General features: G+C 44.0%; 1 long non-coding RNA gene across 1 annotated transcript in view; it reads right to left on the reverse strand.

Moving 5' to 3' along the window:
- The window catches only part of LOC138513497 (uncharacterized), a 388,434-nt gene that overhangs the window by 42,471 nt on the left and 320,992 nt on the right, over positions 1–24,971 (reverse strand). Inside the window, exon 2 of the long non-coding RNA XR_011281765.1 lies at positions 9,318–9,413. This is a non-coding gene — a long non-coding RNA (uncharacterized lncRNA). The remainder of the gene's footprint in view (positions 1–9,317; positions 9,414–24,971) is intronic.

Consider the following 24,971-nt stretch of genomic DNA (forward strand, 5'->3'; position numbering starts at 1 on the left):
CAAGGGAGGGAACAAACCAGGTAAGTACTGCCCCGGGAAAATTCCCTCCAAACTTTCCTCGGGAGAGAAGTATCACTTCACCTCCCAATCTGAACATTTTGCCCCATTATCCCCCAAATCAGAACTTCCAAAACAATCCTCCTCTCTCTTCCCAGTTCCAGGGCAATAGATTGCTGAAACTGGGAGAAGGGAGATTCAGAATGGAAAATTATGGGGGGAATTTCCAGTACTCGAGCTACTCCAGGAGAAGGGACAGTTACCCCTTTCAGGAGCAGTAGAGGTATGACATGAGACCTCCCTACCACCCAGACAAGGTCTCACAAGTGGAGCGACAGGTGCAGCAACTGACTAATGATCTGGGGCACCTGATGTGGGCTCGGTCCAACTCTCAACCTAATCTTGCATCCCAGAATTCCCCAACACCTACGTCTGATGCCCCAGGGCAGAAATGTTGGGAGGAAACTTCTGACAAACCACAGGTTCTGGAGGAGGGGTCCCAGGTGGAGGGGAGATTCCAAGCCCTTGAGGAAGCTTCATTTCTCACCCAAACAGAACCCTTAAAAACCTCTCAGCCTGAAAGAGTCTCTTGTACCCCAACATGTTAGAACCCAAAGAGTAAAGGGTAAGTAGGAGAGGTCAAAGAAGTACCCACTTTGTGGAGGAAAGCAGCATTATCCCCTTTGAAAGAAAAGAATCCCTAGAAGATTCAGGAAAGCAGACCTTCTCTTTCAAAAATGGGGGGATCCCTCTCAAAGAAAAATGAGTCCCAAAGGACACTGAGTGGGACAGGGTAAGTATGAAGACTGACCCAGAACTAGACACTATTCAACCCCAAACAAGTGAGCCAAACAGAAGTGAAACAGAGGGGGTGCCCTTTCTCCAAACATGTTCTGAGAACAGTTGCCAGGTACGGGGGGGACAGCCAACGAGCCGGGGAAAAAGAGGACTCCCCAACAACAACCATTGCGAGTTGCAACGTTTTTTTTAACAGATTTCTGAACTCTGACACAGAAAACTGGCCAAGATCACACAGTGTCGGAGTTCAATATTAAGAAAATGACCACTGGGCTGTCAAATAACTCACACATTCTTTGCACCTTGGAGGAGAAAGAAGGACGATGTTATGCACCGGTTAAGGTGCAAGGTCAGTGTGAATTATCAGCTCTGGTGGATACTGGATCCCAAGCCACCGTCCTGTCAAAAAGGGCCTTTGACCAGCTAAACTCAGCACGGGGGGAGGGCCACCAAATTCCACTTACACCACTTCCCGGACAACTCCAAAATTTCAATGGGAGTGATATTTCCACTGAAGGAACTGCAGATCTGGCCCTTAAAATTGGACGTCACCGGCTGAAACATCTAGTGATTGTTGTGACTCCAGAGGCCACACCTTGTTTACTGGGGAACAATCTCCTGAAGGGGTTATCTCCTCTAATTGACTGTGAAAAAGGGCAAGCAGTTATTTTAACCCATTCAGTTAAATGGGTGGGGGGAGGGGTATCAGTGCTCACCAGAGTTTGCCTGAATAATTGAAGGAGCTTAATCAGCAAAGAATTATTCAGGAAACTCCCAAAAGATCAGACCATTCCCACATTTAAATTGATTGACAAATGGGAAGTAGGTCTGGAAACCCAAAATTCTAAACATTTCCTGTCTAGCAGGTGTATGCTAAAGATTTCCATTGGCAACAAAAGTACAGACCATAATTAATGGGTCGTGAGAGATGTCCCTTCTGCCTTTTATCTGGGAAGTGACATTCTCAGCCGATTCGCAATCAATTTGGACCTAATTAATAATAAAGCCTGGTCCCGACTGGGGAGTAACCCCATGGGCTTTGACAACATTGAAAAAGCATTCCGGTCAGCTCAATTGCTGCCTTATGCGGTTGAAGTTCAAGTGCAAGAAGAGGTTACCATCCCAGTACAGGTACGACAATTTATTCTTCCCCTCAAAATTAAGCAAGGACAGATCCTCAAACATCAGGATGCATATATAAATCTAAATTCCCACCTACAACAACAAGGTTTACATTTAAATCCAACACCTCTAGTAGACCTCTAGTAGACCTAGAACACAACACCATTTGAATATTGGTGGATAACAGCAACCCTGGACCTATCACTTTGGATGCAGACACCTTTGTTGGAATGGCGGTTGATGCCCAATATTATTCATTTGATTTAGGTAATGAAATCATGGGACTAATCCCAAATGATTGCTTTGATAGCAGCAACGGTATTCCTCCAGAGAAGATTTTTACTAGGCATGGGGGGAATTTCCTGGTGTACTCTTCTTGCCCCTTACAGTGTGGAAGAGGTGACCTGTGATAGTAGGGGGAAGGAGGTGGTGTTCAGAGTCAAGGACCACTACCTTGAATCCCCTGTCCAAATCAACACCATCAAAAGGAATCTCTCCACCCAACTGGAGGATACCACTGAAATTGCCATGCCTGAGGTCTTTCCTGGTTTCAGGCAGAGGGTCAAGGAAAGGATTAATCTGGCTGATGCTTGTGAGATCGAGGAGAAAAGAAAAAATCTAAAACAGGTCTTCCTGAAATGTCAAGATATTTTCTTAGTGGACTCATTTGACTGTGGACAAACATCCATCCATTCAACCACCATTCCCATGGACCCCAAGATAGCTCCCTGATTTGTGAAACAATACTGGTTACCTCTCGCATCCATGGAGTCACTCACAGAGAGAATTTAAAATCCCATGGGATCATTCGTCCGATCCACAGTATCTTCAACAACCCACTACTGGGGATCCTCAAACCACACGGCCAATGGCGACTATGTGCAGATCTGAGGGAGTTGAACAAACGGGTCCACATGTCAAGATGGCCCCTTCCCTACATCGATCAGGGACTGGCCCAGATCCAGGGGTCAAAGTTGTACACCTCCATTAACATGACCAACAGTTACTGGACAGTACCCGAGAGTAGGTAAGACCAGTACAAGCTTGCCTTTACCTTCGGGGGCAGCAGTATACGTGGACCTGAACCCCCTTTGGATACATAAACTCCGGCAATGAGTTCAACATCCTCCTACATAAGGCCATGCCCGATTTGGGCAAAAGGGTAAACCTGGCCTATGTGGATGATGTTTTGATGAAGAGCTCAACTGTAGAGGAACACATAGCAGAAATACGCTATGTTCTTACCCAATGGCAGAAGACTGGAGCAAAATTGTCCTTTCAGAAGGCACAGTGGTGTAAAACCAAAGTGAACTTCTCAGGGCACGAGATCACACCCAAGGGTCTTAATCCCCAGACGATGATGGTGGAAGCCTTATTAAAATAAAAAAAGATCCTACCACTCTGCGAGAATTAAGAAGCCTTCTTGGACTTAGTAATTATAGTCGAAAGTTCATTGAAGACTATGCAGAGGTCACTCGACCCTTGGTCCATTTATTAAAGGCCGGAGTCAAGTGAGAGTGCTGTCCAGAATAATCCAGGTAAAAAACTCAGGCTAACAGTGAACTCTCAACAGCCCAGTGGAGTAAAGATAACCCAGATGCAGATCTGATCACTGCACAGAAAGAGGACCCGATCATTGTGAAACTTTATTGACACATTCAAGACCCCCTAAACTTCCCTCTAACCGAGTCGGATTATGCTGGTAAAGAGGATCTCTGTGTGTTGATGAAGTTTTTCAAGATGTTCCGGATCCAAGACGGTTTGTTGGTAAGGAGAGCCCTATCTGGCTGTGACCAGTGGGTGATACCTACCTCATTCCAAAGCCTGATGTTGAATCATGCCCATGACGCAGCCACTGCTGGTCATAGGGGGTTTCATACAACATTGGAAATCTTGCACCAGATTGACTACTGGTCACACATGGGCCAGGACCTCGACACTTACCTAAAGGGGAGTCTTGTGTGTGCTCAATTCCAACCCAATTCACTCACACAGAGGGCCCCCCTGCAAAAATGGGGAATGACACTACCTTGGTCAGATTTGCGAGTTGATTTCATCGGGCCAGTGATTCGCTCCTCTAGAGAAAACAAGTACATGTTGACTGTGACATGCTTGTTCACAAATTGGGTAGAATGTTTACCATCCCCACATTGTAAGACAGAGACAGCTGCTGCCCTAATGATCAACCACATCTTCTCTCATTTCAGCCTCTCGCAAAGGATTGAGTTGGACTGAGGAAGCCATTTTACCAGTGAGGTGATGGCAAAGATGTGGGAGATTCTAGGGGTGAAAAGAAAACTCCACGTTGCCTACCAACCAGTCTCAAGTGGGGGGAGGGGTGGAGAAATACAGAAAAACAATTGTGAGTATCTTAAAGAAGTTTGTGGCAGACTCTGGACCCAGTTGGGACATCCTGTTGCCGCTTGTCCTGATGGTTATTAGGTCTACACCATCTTCTGCAACAAAGATGTCTACATTTGACATCATGAGCGGACAAAACATGGTGTTACCACAGCATCAGCTCTAAAGGACTCAGGAGCAGACCCTGGTAAATGCGTCCACTACTCATGAGTACATTGAAAATTTAAGGAAGCACCTACAGCATTCTTTTGCTTATGCTCAGCGCAATTTAGAAAGGTCAGCTGAAAGAATGAAGACCTACTATGATCTAAAAAACACCAACAAAGAGTATGAAATAGTTGACAAGGTTTACCTGTACAAGTTTCAAAGGAATCAGGCCACAGAGCGTACATTCCTCCCATGTTAGCGTGGTGTAATTTAGTAAAGAAAATAAAAATAAAAATATTTTGGTGAAACAGAAATGTCATGTTATAACTGTAGGTGATGGTTGTAAATTAAATGAAAATCTTTCTGGGGATAAAAGTGTGTAAAAAGTATTGAAACTCTTTTTCTATCTTTTATGAGAACTAACCTTCTTAAACTTCCAGCCTGGAGGTGAGAGCGGAGTCTGGTGAGAACCCCAGGGACCTGGAAAGGAAGGAAGAAACGGAGTGCCATGCTACACTCTCCAACCCAAAGATGGAAGGGGAGGCTGGAGTGTCCACTCCCAAAATAAGTAAGAAAAGGGGGTTTCCTGCCATACTCCCAACTCAGAGATGGAAGGGGAGACTGTAGTGCCTACTCCCTAATGAAGGACATTATGCCCAACGAAACCCCACTCTGCCCTGCTCTTCCTCAACAAAGTGTCATGGAAGAACAGGGGAGGGGGCATGTAGGGTATATTTAAAGACTCCAAACCAAAGTCCCTTTCACATGAATGGCAGGCATTTAAACACAAACAAAAATGGCCTGACTTTTGCTTTTGTGTTTCAAGTAAAGGTAAAGAGACATGTGGAAAGGGGACTACCTGTCATTACCAATGGACAAGCAGCAGTTTAATTTACAAAAGAAGGCGAAATCAAAGATCCCTGTGACATGGAAAAAGGATTTTTAAACACTGAAAGCAAAAACAGTGTGCACATGCGTGTGCAAATAAAAACGACTTTAAAAAGCGAAAGTGGAAAAAAATATCACTGCTCTCAGAAAAAAGTCAGGCAAACAAAATGATGTGTGGGTTGACAAAAGCAATGTATGTTATTGTTCACCTAAAAAACTCCAGTGACATATGAAGAGCCACTTTGTCTTCATTGAAAACCTATTTCTGGCTGTGGTCAAAACTTCACAAAGGAAAACTCTCACTTCCAGCCTGGATGTCACATTTCCCAACAAAGGACCGCCCACAATAACATGTGCTGCTGAAGCTATTGGAAGCCCAGTGTCCTCCAGACTTGCTGGCTCTGAAAGCAGGGTCTTCAAGGGAATTCACCCTTGGCTGAATCATGACTAATATGTGTAAAAATGGGAGCACACAATTCTAAGAGCAAACTACCAACTTCAAAGAGACTCATAAAAAAGCTTTGGTCACGGGTTGGCCCAGGGAGACATATGGCTGGGCTGGATGAAGCAGACCTCCCATTTGCTGAACATGAACATTCATAATTAATTCAAAAGGACAATTATCGTGTAGGCTTTTTTCGCAGCAATCATACTGTGGATTGATTTCATTTTGGTACAATTTTTTTATGTAATTTCAGGCAATTTTGCGATATAAAATGCATCTACATGTGACTGTGAACTGTAATGGCCAGTTAGACTAGGTTTCTGGCTGATCTGAACATGTTCCAAATTTGAGAGTTGCTAAAAAGGTGGAAAATGAAATTAGGGATATGCTTAATAACTTACATCTTCATAATTGTTGTGCTTTATATGGAAACAACAGAAACGTGCCACATGGCCAAGCTACATTGTACGGAATTGGTGGTCGGCTTATCTAATTCTCCATGATCAGCTAAAACAGAAAATATGTTTGGTATGGCAGTTGCTAGTAAAATTATGAAGTTGTGATACATAACTGGATTTTGCCAAAAAGTTGAACGGAGAACCAAGGGACGATTACAAATAGCGATTGCCATATGTTGCTCCAAACCCCTGAAGCAATCCTGACTTTTCTAATGTTAGTAAAAACAAATTATAAGCCACCAGTGGCATCAAAAAACCAAATCACTGCCGACATTCAATTAACTGCACTAACGTTTCAAATATGTGCCGGCGGCAGCTTGATGTTGTTAAGCTGCTGCAAGCACAGATTTACGACATTAATTAAACAAACATAAAGGGACACAAATTAAAATACATAGTAAAAACAAATTGAGGGCTTTTATGCTTAAGTGAAGTAAACATAAAAAAATGGTACAATAAATATAATATAAATACATAATTTACTTCACAACAGTCAATATTAAATAAAGCACATGTCCATATCACACACAATATAGCACTTAAGCAACCAGAACACATATTTATCTCTCTCACAAAATGTTCAGCAAAGAAAACACAAAGCTTGCAGCTCTCTTCAAATGTAAAAAGAAAATGGCATATTAAAAACAAAATTGCGTACTTGTACAAACAGACAAACAAGCACATCCAATAACATCACTAACTGCACAGCCAATTGGTTGCTCCTTACATCAAAACCACTGGACCAATCACCCCACAAGTCACTAGATGTACATTTTCAAAGCCATTTTAAACTAAAAGGTAACTCGTACAGTACCTTGGTTAATTTTTATAGAAAACACTGTAAAATGTGTAACATAACTTGAAAGCTTCAGTAAATATATTTTAAAGCATCAATCAAGTCAAATAACTTTAAAATAACATTAACAGATGGCAGCAGCCATTTTGACAGTAGAAATGGCTGATAAATTCACCACAGAATAGAAATTCTGCCAAAGAGTACAAAAAGAGGAGTGGTTGTAGTGAAAATGGGTGGGAATCGGAGTCAAATCCTATAGATTTGACTTAGCAATGGGTGTGACATGGGTGGAGCACATAGCCAAATTCCATCCTCATATGTCATATGCATTGAAAAGCATTACAAACCTACATTCAATGCCCCTATTTCAAGCTCTTATGTTTGATGACAATAGTTTTGCCTTTAAAGGTAGTGCTTTCAGCGCCACCTAATAGCCAAAACTAAAAAGGAAATCATCAGGATTTTCAGTCGAACTTGCCGATGTAGAGGCTTGTGAGAGCTCTTCCCACTTGTTTCCTTGTCTACAGGATCTTGCAGCTTGTTTCCAAAATAAAAGATGTCAAATGTATGCAGATGAAAACGGGCTCCCGGCAGAGCCGAATTTTGGAGTTAGTGATGGACAAGAGTTTATGAAGTAGAGGCATGAAACTGCACTGACTTATTTGTAAATAAAATATATGGGGCGGTAGGTGCAGATGACTTGGTCACATCAGCCATCTCTGTTCCAACATCCTGTAGATCCAAAATATTCATTAAGTTCACAGGAATACTGACGTGTCTTGAATGATTGTTGGTTCGCAAAACAGGTTCTGGGCGCACCTGGGCACCTGGACACATGGGCACTCGGGGGAGATGTAGGGAAGCATGATAAGGGTTCTTATGTGTCTAGACTGTCCTATATTGGATGCAGTTTATACATGTTTTATTATTGTGGCTTGGCATTTTCAATGGCAAAGCCAACAGGAGTATGTTTTTACGGGGGATACTGGTAAATATTGGCAGAACCATCTTGAACATGTTTTCTTATAGCATCATTACTCGCATTATGTGCAAAGCAAACATGAGTGTGTTCTTTTGAGAATACTGGCATATATTGCTGCAGCCAGCGTGGAAATGTATGCACACAGACAGCGTGAATTTGTTTTTTATACTCTCATATATTGTGGGGAAAGTCATGAAAAATGCATTGGGAAATGCTCCTGTGCATGGTTGGTGACATAAATCTATTAGATGTTTTCATGAGTTTCCCTACAAAACCAATTGCACACTGTCTGGCGTTTAACCAATTTCTCACAGATGATGTGCTGTATAATGCATCATTTTAACCCATTATTTAAAAGAAAGTGCTCTGTAGTGAAAGCCCCAACACCACTGAGCCTCCTTTTGTTGGTTCGTGTTCCCTCGCTGCACTCAATTGGTCTCGCATCGTGTGGCAGCTGCCACTGGTGGCTGGTACATTTTGGTGCCAGGGCAAGGCACAGATTTAAGCTTTGATTAAAAACATAGTTACATATTTCATCTATTGCAGTGTGTGCATGTCCCTGTAGTGGCATGATCATGATGGGCATTGTGCATGTGTGATGTTCCATGCCAGCCTGCAGTGTGGCGCATCACGTGCTTTGTTGAGGAGCTTGGGAGGTGGGTGCCCTCTGCCTCGTAGATATGCCCCAGATTGTGTGTTACGCCACTGCACCAAATCCTTATATCTTTCCTCTAACTCCTTCTATTTTCTTCCTCACCCCTGTTTGTCAAACAGAATCTGTTTGTTTGTGTTGGTTTAATGTAAGTTGTAATATGTTTTAAAGTCTGTTGGATTGGACTGTTGAATTTTGCATAGGTCTTGTGTGAGGAAAACATCTACACAAAGCAAACAAACATGGGCTTTTGTGTAGGCATGGCAAATGCACTTACCAGGCACAGCCGTATTAGTATTAATTGACCATTGATGGTAGCAGGTGCAACATGGTGTGAATACCTGGGCTCTAATAGCAGTGCCTGCCTGATGCATATTACTTGTACACAAGCCAAAACTGCTGTCTTTGCCAATGCTTGTTTTTACCAGGACTTCAGTGAAGGTCACACTGAATGCTTGTAAATCGAAGGAGACTGAAAAAAGGTATTTTCAGTGTGTTTCCATCAGACTTTTGGTTTTGAAAATGTGGTCAACCTATGTGGAATATGTAGCTTGTGATAGCAGCAGAGGAGAAATGTTTTCAAAGGATTCCAACTATTTTGAAGACATAAGGATTGTATAACATTTTAATACATTACGATTGTAGTACTGGAACAAATTGAAGAACTCAACCTCGTCCGAGGCAGCATCTTCAAAAACAGCTTAATTGTACAGTCCATCTTCTCTCCCCTGGCGAGGCCGTGTCCCCACGTGTGATTCTTGATGCTCCTCATGAAAGAAAAAAAACAGAAGCACTCTCAAAATCTTGGAATCTTTAACTCGAGCTGATCAAGCAATGCAACGCTGCAGCTGCACTCTTCCATAAAACCCTCCTACTACAATGTGGAAAAATAAAACAGGCAGCCTGCACCTTACGTGAGCACGCTGTGAAAGGCTTCATTAAAGTGAGCTTGCAAGTTCAAAGAGTTCCCAAGAGGAGGAGCTTTGGGCAGGGAGCGGCAGGAATGGGTGGGAATAGCCATAGGGATTAGCATGGCTATGAGCAGGCATTAAGTGGGCTCATAGCCAAACAACACCTACACTGTGTGTCCCTCCTCATATGTCATTCCTGTGTCCCTCGTCATATGCCATTCCTCCCTATATGTACTTAAATCAGTACTCCAATGCAATAGTTTAAACTTTATAGGTGTCGAAAGCGCAAACAAAAAAGGATGAAAGAAATGGAATTGATTATAACCACTGACAATTGTTTGTGTAGTTCCCATTCCATTGTTCCACCAGTACAGAAAAACTAGGAATATGAAATCAGTCTTGGTGCTGCCCGCAACAGAAGCCAGTCAGCCAAACTGCTAGGCCATGTACCCTCCGTATGGGAACTTTCGCAGCCCACGTCCTTTTCTTGGGACTCATCCACAAAGTGCAGCTTCATTCTTAACGAGAACATGCAAGCTGCCGAAATATGACCGTATTCCCTTCCACATAGGAAGACTCACTAGTTAGGCAAACAGTGGATTAATAAAGCAATAGAACCTGACAAGGAGGAGACATGGCTCTGCAACCGTTTCTCAACTCGAGAAAAAAAAGGAAAATAATTGCCCACCAGGGATCATGGAGAAGGGACTACACGTAGTCTCTTCTTCTTTCCATGAGGCCATCAAAAAGAGAGAAAAAAGTAAACAAACAAAATGGACACAATGGAAAGGGAGAAGGGACTTTGATTAGTCCCTTCTCCCTTTCCATGCTGGCCTGATGAAGAAAGAAAAGGAACTCCACGGAACGAGGCGCTCAGACCGACAGAAGGTAAGTCTTTGTCGGCCAGTCAACGACCAGGTGAGGGCTAATCAGATTGCGAGGGCACATCAGATCATTTGATAGAATCTGATTGTCCCTCGCTGTGCACTAATGGCACACAAACCCAAACAGCTAGGCCACACAAGCTTTCTAGAATTTGATCTGACAGAATGCAGAAAATGATGACTTGGCATTAACCTATTGGGTTTCTGACAATAGATATTCCAAATAGTTTGATCTCCTTTTCTGGAAACCATGCACTACTGAACTATCTAGTTGACAAATTGTACTGTGCCTTCACAGCTTTTCAGTAGTTCCCCCTGGAGGTACCCTTCCTTACAAAAGTCAAATAATTTAGTATTTAGTATTTAACTTGCCTTTTCATATAATTCGTCTTTTTCAGGATTCCATAGTATTCTATTTTAGCAGACTACTATATGAAGACTATTCAGCGTGCTGCATGCTAGTTGATTACTAACGGAATGCAATACAAATGCTTGTTTTCGAGTCTGAATTTAGTGCTGAATACTGCATTATCACAATTGGCCACAACACTGAAGATGAAAAGAAGACCTTCCATTTTGAAGAGGGTTGTTTCGAGGGTATGACTTTTTAGTAATTTGGATGGTGGTGCCCTGTTTCGTGCCAAGTTCTTTGCCACCTGTCTATAACATGATGGTCTACCACTAAGCAATATATCTCATGCCCACGTTTTGAAATCACCCAAAGAGCTCCTCCCTATTCCATGTCCAAAATCTGCTCCCCACTTTTGAAGTCACTCCAGTAAAGTTCCTCGCCCGGCCTGTATCATTCCCTATCCCTGCTCCTCCCCTCAACATACTCTCATGTTCCTCTCTGCATCTTCCCTGCATGCCAATATGGTGGATCTTTGGCATTGTAAATTAGGAGTGTCACCCTGAATGCTCCATGTTCAGCTACTTTTCTATGCCGCATACGCCCATATCCGGTCCCTGTATGTAATGAGACACACTGCAGAGGCTCCTTTCATGGGATCAAGCATCCACAAATATCTTTCACGCATATCGGTGTGTTTCTGGCAGACAGCATATATTATTTTTGTAAAATACAGATTTCCTCAGAATAACCTTATCAACCTGATATGATATGATAGGTTATTTATAACCCCCTTAATACCTAGAGGTTTCTAAGCATGGACCCGGGGATCAAACCTGTGTTGCTCCATGTCGTCTTGCGTCCAAGGCGAGCACGTTGCCGCTGAGCTATCCTCCCGAACCTGAAGAAACACAATTCAAGAAAGAGCAAACTCTCCAAAGCAGTCCACTCATATCTTTTGTGAATGCAAGACTATTGCTGTGTGACACTGTGTTTGATATTAATCTTAGTTACACAGCATATGATGCTAGTGATATTTTGATTGTGCTACTGCTCGAGATTTACATGCTGAAAGTTTATACAATGCAATAGTTTCTCAAGTTTAAGCCACACGTTCAAGACATACCATAGTGACACATCCTCATTCTCAGCTCAGGGCAGTGGAGTAACTTTGCTGAAAATGTTGGGGGGGACATGACATTTGAAGAAAAGTTGCCCCAGCCAAATGAATGGTGACAAAATGGTGTGCCATGAAAGTTGGGGGGGACAAACACCCCCACCCCCCCCTAAAATTACGCCCATGGCTCAGGGGCTTCGCTTTAGGCCAGTGTGTTGGGTGGGAACCCCCTCCTATGATTGCATTTCAGTTTGCTTTTCTTTTATTATTCTGGTCTCTGTGTTTAGATCATCTCTGCTGTTAGCATTGCAGCATGTAACAGCACTTCAATGTGATGTGCCACCTGTCTCAAGGTGAGCTGTTATGCAATGATCAGAACACAATGGTTAATCCCCCTCACTAACGTGACAGGGGATTTAGATTCTATTAAAGACAGGAGGCGAGTATTATGCATTACAATCTTAACTTCTGAACCACAGCAGCAAAGAAAAAACTTTTACAAACAAAAAAGTTTAAAAAACAGAACTAAATACAGTTCACAGGCAATGTAAGGGGAGCTCCCCAATCCAACATGGTTGACAAGTCATGCCCTGCAGGCGACCAATGGGCAGGGACCCTCCTCTATATATGTCCTTTACTTTAATCCCAACTCCTCTTTCTGCAGCTGTCTTGCACCAGGCGTCTACTGCAACGATCCAACTGCGAAGTGCGGAGAAAAAGGATCCAGAGAAACTGGAAGGATCTGAACCTCTCCGCAACCGTACACTACGACATACTCTTCTGGATAGGACTTCTTACCCGAAAGCTGAAACAATATGAAACAGAACAGGGTGGGTGGGTGTAATAAAAAACAGACAAGAGGGTGGGTTGGTTGGAATTAATACTCGTCTCCTGTCTTTAATAGAATCTAAACCCCCTGTCGCATTAGTGAGGGGGATTAACCATTCTATGGAATGACAGGAGGCTTCATATTATGCAAGTTTGAAGCCCTTGCATCACATTAACCCCACCATGATCAATACACTTGTGATAAAGTAAAATTATTCCAAATATTATTCCCTTGACCAATCAGCTGCTTTGATAATTCCCCCCCTCGCGACCCCCAGGAGAACGTCCTAAACACCATTGCACCGTTAACTGAAGAACCAAGTAGTAATTAACTCCCTCTTTCCGCATAACTTACTTAATCTACTTGGTCAAAGGGGGCAAGGGACCCCGCAATAGTGTTCCCATAGGAATAGCAGCTGAGAGGTATTAGGAGGCTAAGAGCCTCTGTATTCCACTTAAAAACTTTAAAACTCTTAATAACTCATATAATAAAATGTTCTGGAAAACCTGGATAATAGAAGGAGGAAACCATACGCTACCCCTTCAGGCAACAAAGAAAATGCCCCCCCCCCCGGGGAAAAACATTAAACTGTCCCTATCTAATGTTCTGATATCGGAAAAAACATTTTAACAGGAAAGAAAAATACCACCTGGGTAACTTGGAAAAACAGTTGTAGCACAGACAACCCTTCATTAGAAAACAAAACACACTAATCCAATACGATGTAAACGTCCCCTAGAAGAAAAAACACAGCTATCTTATGTGGAACCCCAATGCCAATGGACCTGAAGGCCCTGCACACCAAGCACTGCCTATCCACTGTTTACCCCCTTAATGACACTGTGTCTCATTGAGATAATGGAAGTTAAATATATTCATCAACATGTAATGTTACCCTTTCAAAACAACTCCACCAGAAGCTACCTATCTCTACTGCAAGGGAGAAACGGAACTGAAAAATTGAGCCACACACCTACTAACCCAGCGTTTGCAAGCTGACTATTAAAGGTTGCCCCTGAAGTCCTTAATGACACAGATAGAGTCCTGTGAAAGCCCTCAGAAGCATCAGGAAGAGATGAAAAAGTTCTAATAAATAAGAGAGAGAGGGGTCCCTGAAGGACCCACTCATAAGAGAAAGAAATATCGGACCGAGATAGGCCATGGGTGGAGAGGAACTATACTAGTAAAATCCACCATAAATTCCTATAAGGCTGGGAATCACCCCCCGCGAAGGCCAACACTAGCTATGTCAACTTCATGCGCAGTTGAACCAGAAACTCTTACAATGATGGCAAAGGAGGAAAACCATACCACAAGGAACTGACCAATCCCGGACGAAACAGTCTGAAGGTAGTGCACTGGGATCCATATTCTAACCGCAGAACCGGGGTACCGAGCATATAAGGGAAAAGAGAAAGAGAACCACTACATTGGAACCCAAACATACAAGATCTTGGCAAAGAGAGAGTCCTGTCTAACATTATGTTGATCCTGTCCTGGAGATGTCTGGCATGGAACCTAGAGAAAAGCTCTTGACTGCAAGAGACTTTAGTAACAATTCCAGACTACTGACATGCAGTTTCTTCACTAAAGTGGACCACCTCTGCCTGTGAAAAACCTCCTATCCTGGCACCCTCAGCCCAAACTGCTGGTATCTGGCCACGAAAAGACACCCGGAGAGGGAACAGAAAAAAAAAGAGCCATGCCGTTATAGGCATTCATGAGCCTGAGCCACCGAAGGAGCGCCAATATGACCTCACGGAACAGACAACTAACTGTGAGAAAGACAGATTCTTACGAAGATGTTTGGAACTATGACTCAGATGGAACTGACCATCTGCCCATCCATGTTAGCTAACTGAGGGAAAACCTCCCTTTCAAGCGAAGAAGATGGATTACTTCCTTACGAAGGAGAGTCTGTCATCTGGAAGGATGAAGGTGCAGAGCTTTAATCTCTTGTATTTATAACAAAAACAACACCATGATTGTATAAGGGACACTGCTAACTGTCGTCAAAGATATCCGAAACCACCTTGGAACTGAGGTGAGTTATCACCAGCTTCATTAACCTGGTGAAACACCAGGGGGCTGATAGAAAAAGGCCAAACCGAAAGGGAGGGAACATTGTTAAGTGTGAACCCATTAGTAGAACTGAAGAGGAAACTCCTGATGAGGAGGAAAAACAGGAACCACCTAGCCCTCATCCCTGAGTTCTAACTTTATCATACAATCCGCCGAGAGAAGGGCGTCAATAAGTATAATAAACCCTTCCATTTTGAAGATGTAACAAATAGATGTTAGAACTTGCAAGTTAATTATTGGGCAAAAACCCCTCCCCAATCCCCCCATGTTGCAGGAGCATAGTTATTGTGTTCACAATTGAGAAACGATGAGGGACGTTGATACCACCGTCCCTTCGAAAAATGAGGTCACTGACTTCCGCACTATCATATTTTGCTTGCATTACTGAACACTAAGGGAGGAGGCATGGGAAAAATGGATAAAGAGAGGAAATACTCAAAATGAACCCTCTTTAACGTACTGCAAACCCCAGGGATTTGCAGGTGAACACCCTCCAAGAAAACTTCTGGCCAGCACATGAGGCATTCCAGAAGATACCCTAGGTCTAGCAGGACCCCTGCCGGCACAACCTTTCCAAAGGAGCCAAAAAATTCTGTTCAAGCCCCTCGAGCAGAGGAGTAATAGTGCACACCTCTTGATGCACCTTGTCAAGGATGGGTAGAGCCCTGGAGAAAAAACAGTCAAAGGAGCAGGCTCTTTTTCCCTGAGGGGCAAATATCTTAATGTAAGCAACCTTGCCTAATGGCCAATTCGGATAAAGTCACATGGGAAAAGGACTTACGCCATTCTGTAGAAATAAAGGCATTAGTGATGCCGAGCAGGCAAACCGTCCATATAGTCCAGCTCCGCAGGACTCGCACTTCAACAGGCAAAGCCAGTACCAAAGTCTGGGTGATCTTGTTAAACTGTAATGTAATTGCATAGCCCGAATGAAACGTTATGTATGTTGGCCATAAGCAATCTGCATCATGTAACGAACACCGCGAACCATGAAGCCTGAATGTGCTCAGTGGGAATTCATTTTGTAATTGCCATTTTCTTTTTCTGTAACGCTTTGCAAAACATGTTCTGTATATTCTGTGCTTCAGACCCACACACGGTGCGAGGCCATAGCTTGAACTCTGAATACTATTGTAGACAGGAATGTGAAACCCTGCAGAAATACATTGTTTTATTATTCGGAGCTGTACAAGAGCCGCGGCTAATCAGAAGCCCAGGTGCCTGCCTGTCTTGCAAATGCTTTTGTAAAAGGCAGTTAAATGAGAATTAATGCCACTAACGGTGCTCCTTCACGGAGGATGGTATTTCTCTGCTTCAGAACTGTCTTACCCTTAGCCCATGAGTGCCGAAACCAGATATCATTGCTGGAATGTCTCCCTGCTATAACATGATATTCTTCCCTGTGCCAGTGCCCCGTGTTCCCCAATACAGTAAGCTGTCTCTGAAAACCTTGGATATTAATACCGAATGTTTAGACTGATTGAAGTTACGTGCCTAACTGTCAATTACTGAACCCTAGCTTGAACGTCATGTATATGGACGGAGCGAATAAAGCTGTTCAATGATGATGTATTATGTATATATATTACTACTTTATCGACGGCTCTCTCTCTCTTCTTTCACAGTGTTTGTGAGCACACGTCGTGAGGTGTTCATACCCGATGGGTCGATCGAGATACTCTGAATAAAACCAGACTTGCCTTTATTCCACATATGGTTTTACACTCTGACCCAACACATTCGATAACTTGCCTTGACAATCCTCAAGGACTTAATTACCCCCTTTTTGTGGGCCTGTCCCCTTTATTTGGGACCAAAATGATACCATGAAGCAGTCGAATCCAGGAAGAGGGCCACTCTTATAAAGAAAAACAGATGAACAATGTTACCCCCCTTTTGTGGAGGAAAATGGAAGATCTAAGTTTATCTAGCCCTTTTCTGGAGGCAAAACCCAGGCCACTATGTTATCAATAGAAGAAAACAGGAACTGCGGGGAACAGCTATCTCACTTTTATTAGAAGAAAAATTAAATATTCTATTATTGCACTTAATATAACCACAAACCCAACAGGTAACGGTTAATGTTTCTCCAACGCGACTCATATTCTCGCCGTAAGAGAGGAAACATAAGAAAAAACATACTGCACAAGCGCACATCCAAGCTGCTCACCCTAGCAGGGTGTGGCACTCAGCAGCACACGAGGGGTAACCTTGAATTATAAATCAGGCAAAGCCTGAAGCCGAGCAGGCCTTGGTATGCCCACAGCAAGGATAACAAGCTGTGCCAATATTTTTTAGAAAATGCCATAATGTTAAAATACATTTAATATTTTCCTATAACTCGCTTAATACCCATACTATCTGGCTTTCCAAGTACGGGTACGGTACCTGCACCCCTGTTGTTCTGTACGGTCTTCCTTCTAAGACCGATTATTGCCCTTAGAAGCCCCCCCCATGTGCAACACCTGAAGCAACAGCTTCTGAAAGGCTTACACGTGGGGCAGGGGTGTGCAGTATGATTTAATCATGAAACACATTGATAAAATGAAAATAAAATAAAAGAATTTGAAATAAATTAAAATATCAATATGTAAATGTGCCACCCAACGCGCGCCGGGCCTGGAGCAAAGCTTCCGACAGGCCTGCGCTCATTGGGCATGGAGCGGGCTGGCTCGTCGGCGCCAATACCATCCACGGTATGGTGCATCAAAAATATATCAAAGGCCCACACGGAACGGGCCTGAAGCCAGAGGCTTCCAATAGGTCCGCGTGCGTTGGGCCTGGAGCGGGCAGCCTTCATACCCCACCAAGCCCACACATATCAGGTCTGAAGCGCAAGCTTAGAACAGGCCTGTGTGTGTTGGGCATGGAGTGGGCGGGCCGCCCAACGCCGCAACACATCCAGCGCTGGTAATTGCACCAAACCACACGCGCATGAGGCCTGATGTCAAAAGACTTCCGCCAGGTCTGCATGCTTAGTTAAATGTAACGGACGAAAAACCAACTCTGTCAAAGGCAGAGCTATTCCATTAAGGAAACAAAACCTCTCACAATGAAGCGACGGTCACACGCGACCTTAACAATCAGTAATTACAATAAGAAAAAATCTATTAAAATGAAAGTAGAAAAAACTTGTCTACCAAGTAAAACACTACTCTACACTACATAATAATGTACAATGTAACATACAAAGTATTAAGCCAACAACTGACTACCATGCAAAGCACAACTGTAAGGAGTGATTTAGCTGTGGTGTCAGCAGCAAAGAAAGAGGAGTTGAGATTAAAGTAAAGGACATATATAGAGGAGGGTCAATGCCCATTGGTCCCCTGCAGGGCATGACCTGTCCTCCATGTTGGATTGGGGAGCTCCCCTTACATTTCCTGTGAACTGTATTTAGTTCTGTTAATCTGTTCAGAAGTAAAGATTGTAATGGATAATATGAAGCCTCCTGTCATGCCATAGAATGTGGCCTCATGCAGCGCCATCAGTTTTAAGGAGCTCACTGTGCCCCCACCCGCTTGATGGTGGTTGAAAGACCTTGTTTTCCTGAAAATAAACTCTGCTCTGTTTGGCCTTAGGTTACAGGGGGCATTGTTAGCATGCTCAAGACATTTTGTACTGAGGAGGCATGATGTTGTGACCTCAGCACAGCACTAGAGGGTGCATGCTGAGTCACATGTAATATGGCCACATGTTCTGCTCTGTTTGGCCTTCGGTTGCAGGGGCATTGTTAGCACACCCAGGACATTTTGTACTGAGGATGCATGATGTTGTGACCTCAGCACAGCACTAGACGGTTGATGCTGATTCACATGTAATATGGTCACATATTCTGCTCTGTTTGGCCTTGGGTTACGGGGGCATTGTTAGCACGCCCAGGACATTTTGTACTGATGGTGCTTGATGTTGTGACCTCAGCATGACACCAGAGGGCGCATGCTGAATCACATGCAACATGGTCACATGTTCTGGTGACCCGGTACATAAAAGGGCCGAGCGGTTTTCCGCTTGGCAGTTGCAGACACACAACCCACTGGCCTCGCTGTTATTATTGTAGCCGATGCTGCTGGCTGCGTAATCGGCCCAGAAAGGGCCACCATGCATCTCAGGGTGCCATCATCCCAATGGGACTGGACTGGCTGGCCCCATAACAGGGGAGCCATTGCTGGATCACGGCGCTCAGCACCTGGGGGCATCTGGCAGCGGCAGCCTTCTAAGCCACCATCATCCATCCCGCAAGGGGGTATGAACAGGATGCACGTGGCTTCCACCTCATCCATTTCCAGGGACAAGAGAGATGCTCACGCATGGGAGAGAGAGAAGCGATGAGGTCTGCCACCGCAATAACAGGTATAATCTCCCACGTGGGCGAGAGAAACGGTGAGGACGCCGACACATGTAGCCATTAGAATCTCCGGCCTGGGGAGTGGAAGAGAGGCGGTGTGGCAAGGACCACTGCCACAGTGGATGCCGACTACCTCCTGACTGGGGGAGATGAAGGTGTGGCGCAGCGAGGACCACCACCTGATTAAAGCATAGCAATCTCCCACCTGCAGGGAGAGAGTGTGGTGCAGTCTCTGCCAGCGATGCAGGGGTAAAAGTAGTTAACGTTTCAATCTCCTGACTGGGGAAGGTGGAGAAGCTGCACCGAATGGGACAGATAAGGTAGTAAACTAATATATCTGCTGCCTGCAAGAGAGAGAGTAGCACATCATCTGCCGGTTCTGCAAATTAAAACATTATTGAAAAGGAATCTTGGGGAGTACAGAGTGGCGAGGGCAGCCACATGAACAGAAATTAATCTCCCTCCTGGGGGAGAGGGAGAGGTGCGGCCGCTGCCATTGGCGCGACACGGAAAAAGTGAAACTCCCGAATTCAGGGAAAAGGTGGAGTGGCGCACTGCTGCATGGATGAATAAAGCTCCTGACAGGTGACAGGCATGTGGTCAGAAACCTCCTGCCAGGGGGATAAAACAGGAGTGACCTGCCCTTTGTTAAGCAAAGACGGAATATGGCACAGCCTCTGAGCCACCACCACAGGGTGAGGGGAAAGGAGCAAGGAATTGGTGTGACCTGGACCACTGCCTATCGTGTGTGCCCCCATCACCAAAAATCTCTCCCACCACGAAGGGAGCCCACAGATGGCATGACCTGGACCACAGCCACAACACACTCCTTCCTGGGAGAAGAGGAGAATAGCAGTAGACTCAACGAATGGCGCTTCTGTCTCGTATTTCATTTCAGGCCTGCAGGCTGATGCTGTGTGCTCATGGTACTGCAACCCTGACCTGTAGTTTGTAGCCATGTGACCACGGGACTGCAGTCTTCACTGGTCTGGGTGATCCCAGATCCGTATGTGCAACCTGGGTGCCCCAGGCCACTGTCAAGTGGTGTGCCCATGGGCAAAGCAAGAAGTCTGGAGCCCCTGGCAACAGCCAAGCCTGGGTGACCACGGCACCAGTAACACCCTACTGGGTGACCCCATTGTTGGCTCTATGATCCCAGTAACCAATGTAACTCTTTGTGGCCAAGGACACATGCGTCATCTGCTGTGTGCCTGAAGCACTGACAAGGCTGACCACGAGGTCAGCCCACAGCATTTTTCTTATAGTTTGTGGAACTTAAAGGACCTGTTTAATCAGAGACACCATCTCTCACTATCCCCCTCTCATTCATCAACAACCTGCAAAACACTAATCGGAGAAATTGTGAAGCTTTGTGGAGCATATGCCTGCTCTCTGTCTCTAAAACAATTGGATCATGTTTTCCATCTGATCCATGCAAAAGTCTCATCATTAAAAGCATCCTTGTGGACAGGTGTTGGTAGATGCTGAAGCATAGTGTGGAGGTTTCTCTGGAGTAAAGATGCTAACACCTCAGTTGCTGTAGTCCTATCCTGAATGTAGATAATCCTCCTGGGAGACCAATTGTGTCTGTTATAGACTCACTTTTGGAGTCCATTTTGGTCTATACTGAATTCTTCGTAAAACCGTTTGTACTGGAAATGCCAGTATATGTCAAAGACACAACTGACATGATACAAATCATCAAGGACATCAAAATCAATGCTAACGACATTCTGGTGACGATGGACCTTGAGTCTTTATGCACATCCATTCCTCAAATGGAATGTTTGGATGTATTAGCCAACTGTCTAGACCAACGCGTTATGCCACAACCTCCACGGACAGGCTTTATCCTAGAATGCGCACGCTTGGCAATGACTGAGAATTGTTTTCTCTACTAACAGCAATTGTTCAAACAGTTAAGGGGAGTTAGTATGGGCGCCACATTCGCCCCAGATGTGGCAAATTTATACATGGTGAATTTTGAAAACCTGTCAATTTTGGGCCACGACAATGCCCTGAAAAGACTGATATACGGAGACCATTTGGTTGTGTGGAAACGGTACATCGATCATGTGTTTTTAATCTGGAGAGGCAACACCACACCATTGATAGATTTTTTCGAATGGATAAACAAATGTGATTCCCATATCAAATTTACCATTGAACGGAATATGAAGCAAGTTAATTTCCTGGATTTAACAATCCAGAAATCGGAGGGCCTCCTGGAAACTACATTATACAGGAAACCCACCGATAAAAACTCTCTGTTGCATTTTTCGAGTGTTCATCACGATGGCCTGAAACTCAATCTGCCATACGGGCAGTTTCTGAGGATCCATAGAAACCGCACTAAAAGAGGAATTTCTAGATCATGCCACCAAATTGAAAGAAAGACTGATGAAAAAGGGGTACCTCAGAAAGATGGTAAAGGAAAATTATAAAAGAGCAGCCAACACACACAGGGATGTGTGCCTTACCCCTAGGTTCAAGCCTTTGAACAACAGACTTATTTGTGTAATGACTTACAATCCAATCAGTAATATGATTAAGAAAAGCATCTGTAAGAATTGCCATTGTATCAAACAATCTGGGAGTCTTGCTAAGAAGCCCATGTTCGCGTTCAAGCAGAATAGCAATCTCAGGTAGAAACGAGTCCCTACGCATAGAGAAATTGAGAAAAATCAAACAGTGTTGAACCAGTGGGGTCTCCCCCCAGTGATTGGCCATCATGCCGTTTACAGAAACCAGGCACCAATTCAATCATGGCACAGTGAAGTGGCAACTAAAGGAACACACAAATTGCCTAACGAAGAATGCAATTTATATCATGTTATGCCCCTGTGATTTAATTTATGTGGGTAAAACCATTAGACAAATTCACCAGAGGATTTCCGAGCATAGATCATGTATTAGAAATAAGGTGCCGAATACACCTCTGGTGGATCACTATGTTAGAGCAGGACATACTGACCAAGACGTCAAGTGGTTTGTTTTACAAACCATAAAAGTCCAAACACAAGGAGGAGACATAGCCACCATGTTTCATAAAACAGAACAAAAATGGATTTACTCCTTGGACACAGTGTGCCATGGTTTAAATGTGTCAGTTGAATGGAATAAGTTGATTTGTGAACATTAGACATAGTGGGTGTGGTGTGGATTGGTCTAGGTTACTGATTATAGAGGTGCGTTAACAGCTGGCGTAGTGCTCCTCCCCCTGTGATATGTAAGACATAATGATCAGCTTATAAAAAACGCATGTTGGAACTGCACATGTTAATCCCCGGCAGAGAAGAGGGATTGCAATCCCCACCCAATACCAGTTGGTATGAGGGTGGCCGAATAGATCTCACGAAGTGTGCGCTAATATTATTAAAGTGTACCCACTATTGCGCCCCAGGAGCAGTGGCATGGTCCTTTATAGACCATATAAACAAGTTGATTTTATTAAGATCTCATGTTCTATGGATTATATTCCTATTGGACCTCTGCAGTTGCCAGCAGGGATCATAGGACTCAAACCCCCATCCTGCACTAGTGTCAATGGAGGTGACTGAGGAGTTGTTTGTACAATACAGCTGCTCAAATATACCGATCTCTTCATGGATGTATAAAACTATGCACCTATTAAGGATCAAAAGACTGTTGATCCACGATTAGCAAGACGGTTACTGTGGAATTTGACCCTACTCCATGTAACGAGTATGACAGGGCTTCAGTCCCCTTTATATACACATGGTTTTTCAGGGCTTCTCAAAATGAATCGAGTGGGCGTAATTCACGATGCCCAGACGACCTGACATCGTATATGAGACAGACGCAGAAACTCTTACAGCAGGTGAGGATACAATGTGACATTTTTGACCACTTTGAGTAAAAACGGTTCGCTAAGGTTTTCTACGAAGGAGCAAGCACAGCGGCTATAATGGTACTGCTGCCTCAGTGTATTTGGAAGATATGATTTTCTATATGAGCATGGGAGACAAAGGAGGGCCAGCATGGTTGTAAAAAGGAGTTGTAAAAATGATTTTAAAACCCTGGGAGGTCCGGGGTTGCACGGTGAAGTTACCCAGGTGCATGAGTCTTGAACATGCACACACTGGGGTGCTGTAATTCACTTGAGGAATCCTATGGGATAGATTCCCGTACAAACGTGATTGCAGCAACATTGTGCAACGCAAGGACAGGACTAATCATTTCCCCCGCTTTTTGTGTTTCTTCCATCCCGCAGTGGAGAACATAAGCAGAAGGAGATTCCACAGATAATAGTCTTAGAAGTAACAAGCAATAATGTTGCCCCAGAGAGAAGACGCCGGGCAACATTTGCACCAGACAAGTACTGTTTGATACTGGAAAAAAGTAATTAATATTTTACAACAACAAGAATAGTACACAGTAGAGGGAGTTCCTTACCCTTTGCTTTTGTCTGTAACAGGCTCTGCTGAGATTGGGTCTGATCACTGGGGCTCTTGGGATTGGTTCCATGGTTTGCACCAACCCCATGATCTGATATTGGAGGTGAGTGGACATCTGTATAAACACGAAAGAATTATACGCACAATTAATATGTGCTGTTTTGTATAAATAACAAGGTTCGTTGGAATTCAATTGTTAATTGGGTTGTATTGTTTGTTTTATAGTGTGGTAGGCGACATCTTCCACTGGATTTTGTGTATGGGTGAGGCGATATTTGAGCACCACCTATCGCCCTGAAGAAGGTCGGGCTAATACTTCCTCCCTTCCTACTGAAAATTCTGGATAAAGCAGCCTACCTGCAAATACAGAAATTTCTAGAGGACAACCATCTCCTTGGCCTTAGGCAATCAGGGTTCAGGCCACGGCATGGAACCGAAACAGCTCTCCTTGACCTGAAGAATCAAATTGATGACCTCAGAGACACAGGCAAGCCTGCACTCCTCTTGCTCCTCGACCTGTTGGCAGCATTTGACTTAGTCAACCACAAAACTCTCTGCCAGCATCTATCCTGAATAGCTAACTTCTCAGACAATGCCTGCAAATGGATAGAATCATTCTTAAAAGACAGATCTGTGAAGGTCTTCTCAGACTCCTCTTCTGCCAACCCCAGCACCATCAAGTGTGGCGTCCCGCAAGGCTCCTGCACGGCCCCCACCCTTGACAACCTCTTTACGAGGCCCCTGTTCAAAATCCTTGACTCTGTGGGCATCTTGTATACAAATTATGCGGATGACACCCAGGTACTTATCCCCCTCTCAGGTGATTACGCATCTGACCAAAATACCTTAAACTCAATCTACTCAACAATTCAAACTTGGATGGCAGAAAACTGGCTCTGCCTTAATAGTGACAAAACTGAGCTCCTGCTTGTTAGCTTGCCGTCCACCCTAAATAAATTGAACAAATAGTATTCCTCCTTCGTCATTGACAGTATCCCCATCACTGTTTCCCAGTCCATCAAAACCCTTGGAGTGTACCTTGAACCTGACATGTCCATGAACAAACAGGTCAATGCCATAACCTCCACATCTGCCTACTTCTCCAAACTCATCAATGCGACCCGACCATTCCTGTCCCAACAAAACTGTCTCACCATCGCTAGAGCCATCATTGGTTCGAGACTCGACTACTGTAATGCCCTATTCATTGGTACCACTGCCAAGAATATAGCCAAACTCCAAATTAAATTAAATAAAATAAAATAAATAATAGGGGCAACATCAGAAGCCCACAAATCCGACCAAAACATGTGTAGACAAGTTGACAAGCTGTTTGTGCTTTTTAACAGATATACATACTTGTAATCCTGATGGGTGTGAAGGATTA

The sequence above is a fragment of the Ambystoma mexicanum genome, chromosome 12 (genome assembly GCF_040938575.1).
Source record: "Ambystoma mexicanum isolate Mex_15411 chromosome 12, UKY_AmexF1_1, whole genome shotgun sequence".
In the NCBI taxonomy this organism is placed as follows: domain Eukaryota; kingdom Metazoa; phylum Chordata; class Amphibia; order Caudata; family Ambystomatidae; genus Ambystoma; species Ambystoma mexicanum.